At 43.2% G+C, this 6384-nt stretch overlaps 1 protein-coding gene across 1 annotated transcript in view; it reads right to left on the bottom strand.

Annotated features, from left to right (window-relative positions):
- The window catches only part of SLC4A4 (solute carrier family 4 member 4), a 493683-nt gene extending 488793 nt beyond the window's left edge, over positions 1-4890 (bottom strand). Inside the window, exon 1 of the mRNA XM_006142902.2 lies at positions 4872-4890. The gene's annotated coding sequence lies outside the window, so the exon portion shown is untranslated. The remainder of the gene's footprint in view (positions 1-4871) is intronic.
- Positions 4891-6384: the final 1494 nt, after the last annotated feature.

Below are 6384 nucleotides of genomic sequence, written 5' to 3'. Positions count from 1 at the left end.
TGAAAAATATGCTGGGTGCATGTGCGTGCATACCCAAAATCCCAAAGGGAGAATAGAGAAGAGACCGTGATGTGGCCATTCCCCACGGTAGGTGCCTCCTCTCTCTCTCCCAAGCTCACACACCCTATAGCAACAATTTTTAAAAAAAATCATTAGTATGGGCCAGCTCACAGAACAGTGGTTAAGTCCTGTGTGAAGGGAACCAGAATCAGATCCTATATGACTGGCTATAATTTGAATCCTGGTCCTGGCAATGATTTGAAAAACACATCAGGCGTATGTGCATGTGTATGCTCAAAATCCTGATGAGATGCAGAAATGAAGAATTGTGGCATGACCACACCACATTGAAGGTACTTTCTCTTCCCTTCCCCCCAACCCCTTTCATGCATGTCCCTCTAGCAATAACAAAATAAAAAATAACATAAATAAGGTAGACTACCTCCTAGTGTAGCACTTATGTGCTGTATCAGAAGAAGCCAAATCTCACACAGCCAATCAAGGTTTGAGTTCCAGTACAAGAAGATTAGAGAAAAAGGGATTGCAGTCTTCTTAAACCCTATTGGGGGGCTCTCTCTCCCTTGCACACGTCCTCAGGCATTAAGAAATAATAAGACCTGGTAAACATTGTTCTCCATTTAACAGGAAACCATTCAAGGGTTTTGTGCAAAGAAGTGGTAGCATCACTTCAGCATTTTACTGAAGGCGGGACAAGCCTAGAAACTTACGAGTCTGCAATAGTCCAGGGAGGAGATGGTTGGTGGTGTCTTGAACTACAGTGATAGCAGTGGAGGCAATGAGAAGTGATCATATTTGATAAATATTTTCAAAGTAAACCAACAGATTGTCATGTGATGAACATGTGAGAGAGAGAAAGATCAAGGGTGAGTCCTAGGTTTGGGATCTGAAAAACCTAATGAAATGTAAATGTACTCTTTAATGCAATGGGGCATGCGGGTGCAAGGGAAAGGGGCAGCTTTGGAGAGAAAACATCAAAATATGTTCTTGCAGCCAGTGGGTGATGTAGTGGTTAAGATGCTGGACTCCCAGTTGATCAACTGTGGTTTGAGTCTTGGACCCGGCAGCTTGAAACTCACACCAAGTGCATGTGCATGCATGCCCAAAGTCCTGAGAGGAGAATGGAGGAGAAGGGATTGCAGTGTGGCTATCCGCCTCCCCCGGGGGTGATTTCTCACTTTCCGTCTCTCTGTGTCTGTCTCTCCAGTGAGCACACACACCCTACAGCAAAAATCTCTCAAAATAATAATAATAATAATATGTTTCTGATACCAATTACAAATCTAAATGGAAATCCAAGGCAATTAAGTATATTCATCTGGAAATGAAAAAGAAATTAAAGTTGGAGACATAAATTTGGAAGTCATTAAAGATTTTATTTATTCCCATTAGATGCCATGTTGTGTTCAAAACAACCCATTTGAAAATAGGTTTTGCTAGAAAATCCAAGCAAAGGGAGAAGTTAAAAACAGAACATTCAAACACCTTGACTATCCCCAAAATAAGCATATTAGCATGTAAATGTCCAGAGCAACCTACACGGTTCTGGAAAAAATGCCTTCAGGTACATAGATGGAGACATTCGCAGTTGGAAGTGGGCTGGAACACTCTGAGAAGTGCGAGGCATATGGGCGGGCTCAGCAGCATCTGCTAGAGATGCCCACAGAGCTGGAAGCATCTCCATCCTGAGCATCTCACTTTCTAGGCTCCTAAAAGTTCTGAGTTGGCCTAACAGAACCTTGCCAGGGTTCTAGCATGCAGACTAACAGTTCATGACCTCACAGTGTCCAGGAGTGGGGCAAGGCAGGTGAATGAAGAGGGTTAGGAGAGGGACAGTAGTAAGCAGAGAGACAGGGGATACGGAGGTCTCCAGCCTTATCCACAGAGAGCAGCCAACTGACCACTAAAGTCGGTGGTGGTGAGGGCCTGTGCTGCCAAAGAAAGGGGGAGGGAGAAAGAGAAGGAAAGCGAAAGGGAGAGGGAGAGAGGAGGCACTTCGACTTGATGCCTTTCATTAATCATCACTACCTTCCCAACTGGATGAGCCCTTATGGCTAAATATAGAAAAACTGACTCAATGATTCTTTACTTGTATCCCCTTTTGTGACCCCCCCCTCAACATACCTCCAGCCTCTGGCCCTCCCACATAATAGAAAACCCAGTTCCACTAGGAGGGAAGTGTAAATTACCGTGACAAAGGTGGAAGGATGTAGCCAGGCAAGAAAAGAAATGGTGTTTGGATAATCTGTGAACCTTGAGATTTTGCAGTTGAAGAGAACTTTGCTCATTCATTGACTGTACAAACTCGTGGAGATAATGTAAATTGAGTGAGATTTAACAATGCTCTGATTTCTCAAACTGGAAAAATAGAATGGCTTGATGTGTTCTTCATCGAACTTCTCTTTTCCTATTAAGAACATTTTCCCCTTTAGACACCACTTAGAGTGTTGCAAGAAAGTTAACACTAAACTTGATCATCATCGGATTGCCACCTGTGATTTATTTTGTTTGCCTGGACAAGCTTTGGGAAAGAGCCTGGTCTGAAAACTAAATTAATATTGAAAAAGAATTGATCAGTGAGGCAGTCAGGGAATGGATAGTGTTAATGTTTTAATAGGGGTGATAACACTGGCCTACACAAAGAGTTCACCTATTGACCCCTCTGACTTCATTTTATTCAATGTGGCAAATAAACATACCCTCCATTAATCAACTTAACTACCTGGTTTGTCACTCCAAGGGCACAGCAACTTATGCAAAGATAAAATTTATCTTTTGGAGCTCTGCTATGACACTGTTAAATAAAAAAGTGAATTTAGAAATAGTCTCATGGAGAATTCTTATTGAAAGTTGAACAGGGGCCCAGCAGGTGACATGGTAGTTAGGGGCACTGGACTCCCACATGGCCAACTGTGGTTACCATCTTGGACCTGGCGGCTTGCTTTCTCGCTTTCCCTCTCTTTCTCTCCCTCATCAAAATTAAAATACATAAATAAAATTAAAAATAAAAAAAGAAAGTCTAACAAGATCTTATTAGGGCCCGATGTCAACAAAAGAGTATATCTCCAGTGATTTTTTTCCTGTGTACTAATAGCGACCCTTGTGAACCAAAGTAATAGGGGCGCTATTCCTTGAAACTGCTCTGTGATAAACACTTCCCACTAAAGTGCTCCTTTGCCTTTAAGCTTGTGAGCAGAACAAGCAAGAAACAGGAGAATCATTCTTTTTTTTTTTTTTTTTGAGAGCTTTTTTTGCTATAGGACACGTGCCTGTGCCAGGAAGACAGAGAGATAGTAAGCGAGATATCACACACACCCCCCGGGGGGATGGCCACACCACAATCCCTTCTCCTCCATTCTCCTCTTGGGATCTTGGGCATGCACACACGCACGCCTGGAGTGAGTTTAAGCCACCAGGTCCGGGACTCGAACCGTGGTCGGCTACATGGGAGTTCAGCGATATAGCCATTACGCTAACAGCTGGTCCCAGGAGAATCGTTCTTTACCTTAATATAACATACTATTAAGTGTAGCTCCTTTATTTGCCTCCATTTCTCTTCTCTGAGGGAACCAATAATAAGAGACACACTCAGAGCTCAAATTTCCAAGGGCAACAGGTATCAACCATCTGAGAATGTTCTACTGTAAGATTATTGAATGTCCAAGAAATATGCAGAAAACAAGAATAAAGTTGTGGCAGAACCAGGAACTAGTAGAATGTGAACTTATTTAAGTAAAGAGGTGGTTCTAAAAGGGCAGGTGGTTAAAGGACCTTTGACTATCTTGAGGTATCATGTGCAAGGACTTATCATGATGTTCACTAAATAATAATCAATGAAAAAATGAATGGAAAGTTTCATTCAGTTTGAGAAGCTAATCTAGAAGGCCCCATTTTCTATGGCATAGGAGGAATGCTGGGCAGACTATCAGGTGTTCTGACCAAGAATAGATTGATGTCTAGACAGGTAAGTCATCAGACAGTAAGTTTCAAGGATTAGCAGTCAATGAAGAATGACTTTTGAAGAACTGGGCCACAGCATAGAATACAATGTAGAACAGAAGGAAATAAGAAGGGATTCCATTGATCAGTCCCAAAAAGGGGCTTTAACAACTACAGCACAAAAAGAGGACTCCACAAAAAATGGAGTCATCAGCAAGACGCCTCTCGGCTTGTAGCTAGTTATACTTTCCTTGCATATAGTAGTCTGGAGTAGAGCTAAACTTACTAAGTAAAGGTTTCCTCCAAGTCGGAGTTGGTGAATGAATAGGTAAGAGTAATAGGTAAGGCCAATCATGATACTGTCTTTACTCTCAAAGATTTCTATAGCCAGTTTGATGGGATTGAAATACTAGGACATAGAGATACCTCTTTGAGGCCAAGAATAAGAACATAGGCTTTGGATTCAGGCAAAAGTTTCCATTTCCTCCTCTATTAGCTAACATTTGCCTGGAGATAGCAACATAGCCTTTTTGTATGTAAAACATGTAATGTGCTGAATATGGTACCAGAACTTATATTGTCACACACGTGCACACACACACACACGCACACACACATGCACACACACACGCACACACAAGCCCATAGGCTAGCATTGTTATTATTTCAGGATTATGGAGGGTTTACTACATGACAGACACATTATGTCACTGAGCCCACCCACCATCCCTTATGGTAAGTACTATTGTTACCTCATGCTTATTGACTAAGAAAACTGATTTCCCCTGAGATTATGTCACCTCTGCAAGGATACACACCTAATGCATGGAAGAACTGCTGCTTCAAACCAGTTTGTCTGGCAGTATAACCTTCCCTCTTACAATATACTGACCCTTGAAAGTATGAAACCATACCTGTATCTTGGGTTCACTTCAGAACCTCGCATGGTTCCTCCCAGATAGCGCCTCAGAGAATGGTGCACATCAGCATGTGGGGTTAATAAGCAACCCCACCTAACACTAATTCCTCAGCAGTTACTAAAGGCAATAATTAGCTCTGCTCAAATCTGTTCCAAGTGGCAGGTGAACTTCTGGCTCTCTCTCAAAAGAACTCAAAATATACATTCCCATGAAAGATTAGTGAGAAAAGCACTCAGGTATGCATGAGGGTTCCTCTTGAACTGTAGTGGGCTTGAATCCAGTTCTGCTGGTCTCTCAGTCATCAAGGTCATATCAGTGTTGCATGCCCTAGCTCCATAGCACCCAGCTTATGGCCTTGAGGTGAGACTGATGCTGCATGCAGGAGCACTCCAACAGAGTTTGCAAGGAACACCAAAGCCTCTGCTCACTGAAAAATGGCTTGGCTGGACCAGGCTCTGAAGCTACCCATCCAGAAGGGAAGGACTACAGATAAGAAAAGAAGGTTTAAGATATTTCAGTTTCCTTAATTGTGACTCTCCAGCTTTATGAACCTCTTGGAAAGAAGTTCTAGGGGCTTGAAAACTTAGTCAGGGGAACCAGCAGTTAGCGTAATGGCTATGTCGCTGGACTCCCACATAGTCGACCGCGGTTCGTGTCCTGGACCCGGTGGCTTAAAACTCATGCCGGGCGCGTGTGAGTGCGTGCCCAAGATCCCGAGAGGAGAATGGAGGAGAAGGGATTGCGGCATGACCATCCCCCCTGGGGGGTGATTTCTCGCTTTCTGTCTCTATGTCTCTCTCTGTCTGTCTGGCGAGCGCACGCGCCCTACAATGAAAATCTCTCAAAAAAAAAAACTTAGTCAGAACATCAAAAGTGCTGAGGGTCTCAGATAAGTCAAACATTCTACATTCCTTCAAGAGACTGGCTAAGCTGGGCTTTGACAACTCAACTCTCAAAGAAGACTAGTATTCTCCTCTACGACTCAGTGAAGATGGGACAGGATTTAACCATTATAGAACACCACATAATATCACTCATACATAGAATCTAAAAACAGCAAATTAAAAGAAGCAGAGAACAGAATGGTGGCTACCAGGAGCTAGTAGAAGAGGGTGAGGGAATGGAAGGATTGGGATATACTGGAAGGATACAAAATTCCAGTTAGACAGGAGGAATACCTTCAAGAGATCTCTTACACATGTCGTGAGTATAGTGCATGTGCCTGCATGCCCAAAATTCTGGAAGGAGAAATGGAGAAGGGATTCTACTGTAGCCATCCTCCATGTTGGGGGAGGGGACATTCTCAATCCCCCCCATCTCACAAGTACATGTGCCCTCTAGTAAATTTTTTTTGAGAGGTTTTTGTTATAGGGCGCGTGCGCTAACCCAACAGACAGAGAGAGACAGAGAGATAGAAAGTGAGAAATCACCCCCCTGGGGGGCATGGCCACGCCACAATCCCTTCTCCTCTGTTCTCCTCTCGGGATCTTGGGCACGCACACATATA

This window comes from Tupaia chinensis, unplaced genomic scaffold (genome assembly GCF_000334495.1).
Source record: "Tupaia chinensis unplaced genomic scaffold, TupChi_1.0 Scaffold000086_1, whole genome shotgun sequence".
Taxonomy (NCBI): Eukaryota; Metazoa; Chordata; class Mammalia; order Scandentia; family Tupaiidae; genus Tupaia; species Tupaia belangeri.
The sequence above is the reverse complement of the archived record's forward strand: the minus strand, read 5'-3'. Positions and strand labels throughout refer to the sequence as shown.